Here is an 11894-nt window from a genome sequence, read left to right as displayed (position 1 = left end):
GACTATGTCTTACGAAATATTAAATATCTTGGGGAATCCTACAAAAAGGTTCCTGGATTGAGGGACATAAAATGATGTAACTTCAAGAAAAACATCGTTATTCGGGGAAAAAGACAGAACACACAGGCGAAAACGTTATTCCAATTAAAATACTACCGGAAAGGAGAAGGTTCTGGCTCTGGCTCTGAGCACTATGGGACTTAACATCTATGGTCATCAGTCCCCTAGAACTTAGAACTACTTAAACCTAACTAACCTAAGGACAGCACACAACACTCAGCCATCACGAGGCAGAGAAAATCCCTGACCCCGCCGGGAATCGAACCCGGGAACCCGGGCGTGGGAAGCGAGAACGCTACCGCACGACCACGAGATGCGGGCGGAGAAGGTTCTGTATTTTAAAGGGCCGCAGAAACCATCCACAGACATTGGAGACTGTACATGTACGGCATAGTCTGACAGCGGCCAAGAAGCATGATGTGCAAGGTTTGGTGGTCAAGCAATCTGGAAGGGACTGGTACAAGAGCATGCTTAATGACAATGAAATCCACGAAAAAGATGCAGATGAAGAAGCAGTACCCGCAGATGAACAGTGCGAATGTTTGGAAGATGAATTGACATTGATAATATAATAACTATATTTAATTACGCAATTATAAAACATGTTGTTCCCGATAAAACTTGACTTGTGGTCTCAATAGTACATTCCTTGCTGGACTACTCCAGGGCGCTGTTTTCCGAGCGTCAAATAAGTTCGTCCCGGGGGTTATCGGATTTTGATTCAGTTGCGTTTTTCAGTTGACGATATAAGCCCTTGATGTCGCGTTGCGCTGAATACTATTTTGTAGCATCGTGTATTACTCCCGTATCTCTTCCCTGAAGCTCAAACACGCGAATACAGTGAAAGTGGATTTATCGGATTTTGTTACGGCGCTCTTCAATGTAACGCCCCAACGACCACCTTAAAGTCAATTAAAAAGAACATGAAATAGGGAAATTTATCTTGGCAGTTACGACATTTCTGCCGATGAGCTAACACGAAAGAGTTTTGTCCACAACTATATTGTACACCACTGAGCATATTTGTTAGCGAAAGAGAAAGAAGAAACATCGTATTTCAGCAATGGACAAATATCCATGTGAAAAATGTGAAATTAATATCTCAAAAGTTAAGTCCAAAGTAAGGTATTCAGAGATAACTTATGTGGAAGAGAGTTGTAAGCGCAACGAAGAAATTCAATGCGCCTACAATGCTCTTCCACAGAAGAAGTCGCTTGCTAGAACTCATCCAGTGCAGACGTACGAGAGCAGTTCTGATCTGAATTATTGAGATTGCGAATGGTGACGAGATTGTTTTCGACTTTAGAAGTGTTTGTTGCGTGACGGGATTCACGGCTTAAGAAACTGATTTTATGTACTGAGACAGGACCAGATAGACTCATTTAACCGTGCTCTACGGGTTAATTGAAATCTAATAACGGAATTAGTGAACATTGGACCTTAAGGAGAAGTGAACATTCTATGAAAGAATACACGCAATTAGTCTTGAGTAGGACCCAAGTACACGACATCATGAAGATAAAACAATTACGCTAAAGTGTTGAGTTGTGGTAATTGCTAAGAAACTATAACTCATTCGGACTGACTTAACTAAACTATTCCGTGTGCATGTGGTGCGGGAGTTATAAGTATATAGTGACAAAAAACAATAAACTGTTCGCTACCAGTTAAATACCCGGTGTGGACTACATCATTAAATACTTTGATAGATGACTAAATCAACGACTACTCATGAAAGACTATTTCATTGAAGTGCAAATATTGACTTTATTAGTTGAGAAGTGAACTTTAAAATATTTTCGTATTACGACGCAATCTTACAAAGACTGAATCAAAGAGTATATCTGGATCTCGCTGCATACCAGATAGACTCATTCCACAGCAAAGAGACAACAGCGTAAGAAAAAACTGTTAACTAAAATATTTCCTCGCAATCAGTGGTGTGTGCTATGCGAACGAGAGAAGAATTAATAACTCCTGCAAATCCGGGCAATTAACAATACAATATTAATAATAAAAAGCATCAATGATACGAGTTTGCATAAGTGGAAACGCTGCGGACTTGTAATTGAGATACAACGACTACGCGAGGAACGCCATTTTGGAAGTTTTTCATGTTCTTTTCTCCTGTTAATCTACGGGGACTGACGTTATATCGCATCGTGTCTCTACTCTGGCGCGAGAGCTGTGGCAGTAGCAGCTCTACGGCGTCGACTACATCAGCACGCGGTTGGAGTCCGGGGGCACGCGCCACAACTATATGATCCACAGAGTGAGAGCCCCAAAACCTCGACCGTCTGGAGGAAATAAAACTAAAATTAACTGACAGAAATAATGGTTCCATGTGCCTTTTATATTACGAGCAATGACAATTTCGTAATCACGGTCCAACAAAGGGTATGTCGGTACCGTAATGGTCTTGTTGTTTCAGGTACTTCCGCTTCAAGGAAACAACTAGAGAGAGTAAGGAGATGGAACTGGCGGAGGACAGTAGACAAGCACACATACAGCACACACAATCACAGCATACACACACTGAGGCCGGAGCTCAGGCACGTCCAGCTCAGCACAGTAGCCCCCGGTGGTCTGGCCGGCAGGCGCTGTGCGGCTTCCCGCGCGACAATACGCGCCAGCTCTGCGGACAATGGGCCGCGCAGCCCGTCTGCGGCTTCTTGGCTGGCAGATACCGTAATCTACAGTATACAGGTGCGGTACGTACGCCGCCGCACCGTCTCCATTATACACGCTGCTCAGCTATTCACGGCTCGCCGTGCCGCCTCTGCAGGCGTTCGCCGTCCGCACACTGAAAAATTCGCCGCGCCTGCTGTTAATAAATTAGCAGTGACAATGCTGGCAGTTGCAGACAGCGCCTCGCTGTGTAATTGTTAGCGCGGCGACGCGCAGATTGAAATGGAATTTATGCGCGCTCATTTGCTGTAGTTTACGTGTCTTGCGCACGCACAGGTCCCAAACTGTCGTGTGTGTGTGTGTGTGTGTGTGTGTGTGTTGTGTGTGTGTGTGTGTATGTGTCTGTGAGCTTTGTGACGGGCATGAGATGCAATAGCACTGCAAAGGGGAAACGATAAAGGAAGGGATCACGTGGGAAGCTTGGCTGTTATAGGGAGGATGGTACGTAAAAGGAGAAAAGAGTTCTAATCTTTATCAGCCCTGCAAATGACTCTGCTGTCCATCCTACAGCTATCTCGAAATGAACACGATTCTTTTTCAGTTTCAGATATACCTCCAAGTAGAAGTGTCCGTATCTAAAATTTTCAGTTTCCTTGTTTAAACAACGGAATTAGTTTCATCGTAAAGTGTTTACAGAAGAGGAAGAATTAGCGATTACAAGTTATAATCGGAATTTGATAAACCAACTCAAATGATTCTACAATTGGTAAGTCTCCTTCTGCGTTTTCGAATCACAATGTTTACAATATAGCGAGTTGGCGCAGCCGGCCGGCGTGGCCGTGCGGTTCTAGGCGCTACAGTCTGGAAGCGAGCGACCGCTACGGTCGCAGGTTCGAATCCTGCCTCGTGCATGGATGTGTGTGATGTCCTTAGGTTAGTTAGGTTCAATTAGTTCTAAGTTCTAGGCGACTGATGACCTCAGAAATTAAGTCGCATAGTGCTCAGAGCCATTTGAGTTGGCGCAATAGGTTAATAAACTTAATTTTTAATCCGAAAGAGTACTCAAACCTCGTCTTTTTTATTTGAATTCATTTTATTTTCCTAAAACATTCCCCGGATCGGATCTTCCCTTGAAATTTGTACCATCGATTTACTGGCTCATCCAAGTCTGTGTAAACACTGTGCAGACTCAGTACTGTCGGCAAGTTAATCTCTATATTTCCTGCTCACCCTTCGACCCCTTTCCCCTTCCCCCTCCCCCCCCTCCCTCCCCAACGTTCACCTTTCAGCTTTGAGGCACAGCGAGTACGAATGCTGGTGGTGAAATAATCATCATCGGTGTTGTTATTTAAGCTGAGCTTGGAAATTGTACACTATTTTACTGTTACGTTATGATCTTTCCTACCAGGTCGAATGGATAAGTACGTCAGACTACCGAGGTTGAAGCGACAATTGTATAAGATACAGATAGTTGTTCCGTTTAACATGAAAATAAAGACCAGTGGTAGTCAAGGTCCCCTCCGCCCACTATCGGATGTTACTGTTTTCATGGTGGACGGTAGGCGTTTGGGGATTCTAGCTATTTAGGCCCTACATAAGTTTTCATAAAATTTTGACATAAAGTATTTCATAACTTTTAGCATACTCTTTAACTTGCTGTAACTTTGAGCTATAGATTGTATAAAGTAAAGTAAATTCCTTGCTTTATAAAATCACAATTACTTCTGAACAGATGGGCAGTTAGAAAATTTTATTACTAACAGAGATACAGTAGTGAGTGGTAGATAAAAACGGTTGATTACACCTGTTCTAGGCGAAGTTAAGTAGATCTGCTAACTTGGTAGCAAAATAACACACGATGGAGAAGCAGCTGATTAGTACACGTAAAGAGGCCACTCCTTGGTAAAAAAAAAAAAAGAAGAAATTTGTGGCGCTGTACGTCTGGAGGACAGTATTGCCTGGAAACGAATCATAGACTGTTGGGAAAGCGTAAAAGAAGAGAATCTTAATTTTTTCAATGCAGTGTTACAGAAGAATATCTCAACGTTGCAATACATGTGTTAAAGCAAACAACAAATATATGAAGGATTTTGATGTCAACAAAGAATTGCTTGATTAAAATAAAGATTTCTTGCTTCAGAACGAAAATAAGACTGTACCTAACACCAATGAAAGCAAATTTTTGACTCCATTGAACGACAAGAATAAGTATGTAGTACATTACAGAAGCCTTAAGCAGCATATAAAACATGGGATGATGATACAAAAAATACATAAAATGTCAAAATTTGAGCAATCTGCTTGGTTGAAGAAATATATAGATCTGAATACACAGATGAGAACTAAAGCTATAAACGGTTTTAAAGAAGACTTCTACAAGCTGATGAATATTTCTGTTTTCGCCAAGACGATGGAGAATATAAATCGTGTTGAAATATAGTTAGTTTCAAACGCAAAAATGTGCGATAAATTAGTGGCTAATCCAAACTTCAAAGGAAAAATAATATTTCATGAAAATCTTGCTGCTATCCACATGCATAGGAGGAAAATTGATTTTAACAAGCCAATATATGTTGTAATGAATGTACTTGATTTGTCTAGGGAATTGATGTATGACTTTCGCTACAACATAATGAAGCCAAAATATGGAGAAAATATTGAGCTCTGCTACCAAGATACAGACAGTTACATATATAAAACACAAACTAAAGGTTTCTATAATCATAAGAAGACAATGATAGACTTATTTGATACAAGTCATTATCCAAAAAACAATATTTATGGACCTCCACAAGTAAACAAGAAGGTTTAGGGAAAAATGAAAGATGAATGCAACGGAAAAATTATGGAAGAATTATGTGGCTTAAGAGCAAAAATGTATGCTTATAAGGTTAGTGATAAGATGGAAAAGAAATCTAAGGGAATCAAGAAGTGTGTAAAAAATACAATTATCTTGGAAGACTATAAAGACTGTTTGTTTAACAATCGGGAACAATGTAGAAGAATAATTCTGATTCGAAGTGATAAACACAAAATATATACGATTGAAGTCTACAAAAAGCATTAAGTCCACATGACAACAAAAGACATGTATTAGAAAATCATGTAGATACACTACAACATCATCACTACAAGTTATAAAAACAGTTACTGTCAGCCATGAGCTGACATCATTTTGAACAATTCAAGTCATCGCATTGCGATTGTGAATATCGCATGATTACAAACTCTCAATCTACTTTACCTGATGCAATCCTCTTATTCTTCCAGTATGCTGAAATACATTTTTTACATCTGCTGTCTTATCCATCTTTATATGATGGCTGAATATAAAAAGAGTTTAAATCTTTAATTTCTTGACAAATTCTACATTTTTTTGTAGATGAATGCAACCTTTCATCAGCTAGCATCACTATTTTATTCTCGATGCACGCAAGATTACATCTAAATGGTTCAAATGGCTCTGAGCACTATGGGACTCAACTGCTGAGGTCATTAGTCCCCTAGAACTTAGAACTAGTTAAACCTAACTAACCTAAGGACATCACAAACACCCATGCCCGAGGCAGGATTCGAACCTGCGACCGTAGCGGTCTTGCAGTTCCAGACTGCAGCGCCTTTAACCGCACGGCCACTTCGGCCGGTTAAGAATACATTTGCTAACATGTCCACCAATATATGGTGGTAGAATATAAAAACAACTTAAATCTATAATTTCTTGACAAATTCTACATTTTTTGTACATGTATTCAGCTTTTCAGCGGCTTCAACTTCAGATTCAGATTCAGCTTTAGTTTCAGTTTCAGCCTACGATAGCAATACTGTTGACTGTTCTTCCCTCGAAATTCGATGCAAATGAGCCTTAGATTAGTATTTAGAGACTTTTTTCCACAGACACAAGAAATTCGATTTTCGTTGTACTTTTGCACTTTATCCTCTTCATGCACTGCTTGCACATTGATGTATAACCATCTTTTGAATACTTATGTCAATGAAATACTTCAATTGAGCCACCAGTGTCGCAATTTTTACAAAATTTTGATTTGGTATGTGCTGAATGTGATTCTAAGCTTCCTTCAACTGACGTGGGCTCCATTTATTTAGAAAAAAATACATCCTAAAATTTTTTTATTGTTGTAGCAAAATTTGTCTTTAGAAGTGTTTGAAGACTTTTGTCTCTATTTACCCAACTGTTGTGTGAATTATCGAATCCTAACCAATTAACATATGCACTATTTCTTTTTGTTCACAAAATTTTTCAATGAGGTACATGTCAAGAAATTTTGTCTTCTGTAGTTCATGCTGATACAAATTTCCACCAATATCTTTCAATTTCTGTGCGATTGGGTTGGAATGTTTGATGGATACAATTTCAAAAATTTCTATTGACCAGTTGGCAGTGTATCCTTTCTCAAAAACTTACTTTCAATTTACTTATTCTCACTTTTTCACCAGTTTTGAATTTAGATTCAGCATCCAGCAAATTTGTCACATAGACTGTTTTCAACAAGATTTTTTTCAGCTTCTTCATTTACATAATTTGGTGGCATTTTTATTGTGGAATCTCTCATATTGTTCTATTCATCAACTAAATTTATAACTAAGTCAACCCATTTGTAATTTCCTTGAAGAGCAAAAAATGGCTCTCAGTACTTTGGGACTTAACGTCTGTGGTCATTAGTCCCCTAGAACTTAGAACTACTTAAACCTAACTAACCTAAGGACACCACACACATCCATGCCATAGGCAGAATTTGAACCTGCGACCATAGCGGTCATGCAGTTCCAGACTGAAGATCCTAGAACAGCAAGGCCACGCTGGCTGGCCTTCAAAAGCAAATCTCTTCCACATCTTTTCTATTGAATCTTTCAGTAACAGATGTTTTCAACTCTGTGAATGTTGACTAGTGGTTAATGTCACGTTTTCTCATGAGCTCTTGAAAATCTTTGTTATAGAATTCTTTCCCATAGTCTGTCTGCTATTTTTTTTGGTCTTTTAGCTATGAAATTTTTTTCTGTATCATCAGTCACATTCTACCTTGTTTTATCTTTAATTGGGGTGGCCCAGGCAAATTTAGAAAAGATGTCAATGATGGTCAATAAATACTTATATCCTCTATTTATCTTCGAAATTCCTTTCATCTTCCAGAATCTATTTCAACTAAGTCAGCTTGCCATAAATCGTCAATACCGAAACTATATTTCTTTTTTCTCATTGGCTTATGTAGTTCATCAATGATTTGTTCACAAATAGAATGTGGTTTGAAGACTTCTGTAGCTGTCAAACGTCCTTCACCTACAAAATATTTTTAATGAACTTACTCTTTTACATTTTGCATAGTAAACATAGACCTTCAAATCTTTGTTTTCCATTTTTTGTTGTCAATCTATGTGGGTGAGATGTGTCAGTGTACATTTTACACTTCAAACAATAAATGTGATTGTGATTCTCCATTTATGTAGAATAAAAATAATTACGTTATTCCACCACAGATAATTAATTATCTTTACATCAACTGGAACAGTTTTAACAGAATCTTTTAACCTAACAGTTAGAATACTTGTTTTGTGTACAATTGTTGATTGATTGCTGTTGTTTAGTTCATAAAGCTTATCAGCTACGCTTTTAGTGATCTCAGAGTCATCAAATTTCAAATCTTTGTTTATATTCTTAGCAACAACAATAATTCCTTTAATTCTGAAATCAAATTCGAAATTGTGCATTTTTTGTTCACTTCTAGTCACGAAAGTTAGGTCAATTATTTCTCTTTCATGAACTATATTTTCTAATCTGTTGCAACTTTCTAAAGCAAATGTAATATCTGTGTGCATGCTTTTTATATTTTGATCATGACATGTTAGTGTGTTATAAAAAATTTTGTTATTCTGAATTATGCGTTCATCAAGATGTTTTTAGTGACATAATTGCTAAACCGTGTTAGAATACTTGTGTATTCAGGTTTTGTAACATACACTTTTTCTAAGTATGGTGGGGAGCAAGAAAGGTTCCTCCACGTGTGCATTTTACTTACATGCTACATAGAAGAAAGTAAAATGCCGGCGCTCCCCGGAAACGTTGCCCAATGGGACAACGGCCAAACATTCCACCACCGGAAACCAATGCAATCAAAAGCCAAAAACAAAAACAGGTCCTCTTCAAGGTCAACCCTGACGATCGTCATCTTGAACGTCGAGGGAATCACCAAGAATAAGGAGGATGTAATATCGCAACTATGCCGATTAGAAAAGTGGGACGTACTGTGCCTGCAGGAAACGCATAGAGATGAAACAGCAAACAGACCCAATATCAAAGGAATGCGCTTGGCAGTAGAAGCACCTCACAGAAGGTATGGGAGCGCAATATTTACTAGACCCGAGATGCTGCTCTCTTCCACGAGTAAGACAACCACCAACAACATTGAAGTGTTAGCGATAGAGAGTGGATCATTTACAATATGCTACGTATATAAACCCCCCGGCCAGAGCTTACACACTTCAACGCCAGAAAGCTTCAACAACCAAAGGACACACTGCGTTGTGGGCGACTTTAACAGCCACAGCACCACCTGGGGCTACGACGAGACAGACGCCAATGGTCAGCTGCTAGAACAATGGGCTGAGGCAAATAACCTCTCACTTCTCCACGACCCCAAGCTCCCCTTCCTCCTTCAACAGCAAAATTTGGAAGCGAGTTTACAATCCCGATTTTGCTTCGTCAGCCGGAACATCTATGACACCTGCTGCAAAAGAGTATATGATGCAATCCCAAAGACACAACATCGACCTATTGGAATCCAAGTCTACTCAACAATCAAAACAACCAAAATACCTTTCCGTAGGAGATTCAACTTTAAAAAGGCTAGGTGGTTAGAATATTCCCAAGCGCTGGATGAGGAACTAGCCAGTCTGACCCCAACACCAAATAATTACCTTACCTTTGTTGAGACTTTACGAAAGGTATCTAGACAATATACTCCTAGGGGTTGCAGACAACACTATATCCCAGGGCTCTCAAATGCCTCAAAGGACATCCTGGAGAAGTATCAAGTATTGTTCGCGGAAGACCCATTCAGCGAAGAAACCATCACCTGTGGCACAGCTTTCATGTCAACCCTCAGCGAGGCACGCGAGAAGAAGTGAATAGGAACCCTAGAAAGAATGGATATGTCCCACAGAGCCAAATAGCCTGGAACCTGATTAAGAAACTGGATGGTGACCCAAGGCTAAGCAAGGCCCCGGCCAACGTAACTCCAAACCAGGTGGCCAGCCAACTCCTTCTAAACGGCAAGTTCAACTCCAAACGTCAGAAAACTAAAATCACACGGCTACTGCCAACGGAAAACACCAACTTCCAGAAACCATTTAGCATGAGAGAGTTGAACAATGGCATAAATACCATGAAGAATGGGAAAGCCGCTGGGTTTGATGATATTTGCGTGGAACAGATTAAAAACTTCGGCCTTGGCGCCAGGGACTGGATACTTGGACTTTTTAACGTGTGCCGTGAAACCTTTCAAATCCCGAAACTGTGGAGGAAGTCAAATGTGGTGGCTCTCCTTAAACCTGGGAATGACCCAGAGTCTCCGAAGAGCTATCGACCCATAACCCTTCTCTGCCATCTGTTTAAGCTCTATGAGAGATTGATCCTCAACAAAATAGAGAAGATCGTTGAGTCGAAGCTAATTCCACACCAAGCAGGTTTTACACCTGGAAAGTGCTGTACCAGTCAAATTCTAGCATTGACGGAACATATCGAGGATGGGTTTGAGAATAAACTAATCACCGGGCTGGCACTAGTCGACCTAAGTTCCGCCTATGATACAGTACATCACCGGACACTACTGCATAAAATCTACGAGACCCTGAAAGACTACCACCTAGTCAAGATAATCGAATCCCTGCTCCAAAACAGACAGTTCTTCGTAATGCTTGAGGGGAAAAAGAGTCGATGGCGGAATCAGAAAAATGGGCTCGCCCAAGGGAGCGTGTTGGCGCCAATCCTATTCAACATATATACAAATGACCAACCAACTCCAGATATAACCAAAACTTTTGTATATGCAGACGACCTGGCAATAACAGTTCAAGGCAACAGGTTTGAAGCCCTTTCTATAATGTCAACCTACTACAAAAAGAATTCTCTAAAACCCAACCCCTCCAAACCTTAAGTGAGTGCATTCCATCTGAACTCGAGGCAGGCAAAGTACAGGCTCAATGTTACCTGGGATGGGACATTACTAGAACACACAGATACTCCTACCTACCTTGGCGTCGTGCTGGACAGAACATTGACACACAAATATCATTGCGAAAAAACACGCAAAAAAGTAGAAGCACGAAATTCCCTAATAAGAAAGCTGTCCAACAGCAAATGGGGTGCCAAACCTACCGTGGTCAGAACTTCAGCCCAAGCTTTTTTGCTTCTCAACTGCCGAATATGCCTGCCCGGTATGGTGCAGATCCGCCCACGCAAAAAAGGTAGATATTAGCTTGAATGAAACATGCAGGATAGTGACAGGCTGCATGAAACCTACCCCCATAGAAAATCTTTACAGGGCCGCAGGTTTCACAAACCCCGACTCACGTAGGAAAGCCCATGAACATACCGAGAAGCTAAAACAAACCTTTGATGCTCGTCACTCAATATTTGGCCTAGAGTGAGGCCCCAGCAGACTCAAATCCAGACACCGTTTCCTAAGTTGTGCCTTAGATGAGCCCCCTAGCTACTATCCACTAAGAGAGGAGCCACCAAGCGGCGTTTCTGGTGATTGTAAAACCTGGAGAATGCTTAACCGCATCAGAACTGGGGTGGCTCCTGTGAAATCTAATCTGATCAAATGGGGTTTGTTGGACGAAAATGACGACAAATGCGACTGCGGCACTCGACAGGACATGGAACATCTCCTACAATGCCCAGCCTGCCCGCACAGATGCACCCTCGACGATCTATGGCTGGCTAAAGAAGAAGCATTGGACATTGCCAATTTAGTAACATCATCATAACCACTTATTAGATCTTTTATACTTACTAATCTTCTGTCTTTATAATCAATGTAAGTTCTGGTCACTTTAAAAATAGCTATATTTCTTTGTGAATCTGTTTGGGCAAATTTTCGGTTCTTGCTTCTACATTAGGTGCTTCAGTTGCTGCTAATTTTCCACTACGATTATCTCAAAAAACGTTCACTTGGCAGGTTTAAAATGTT

This window comes from Schistocerca nitens, chromosome 2 (assembly GCF_023898315.1).
Source record: "Schistocerca nitens isolate TAMUIC-IGC-003100 chromosome 2, iqSchNite1.1, whole genome shotgun sequence".
Lineage (NCBI taxonomy): Eukaryota > Metazoa > Arthropoda > Insecta > Orthoptera > Acrididae > Schistocerca > Schistocerca nitens.
Note: the sequence above shows the minus strand (reverse complement) of the source record.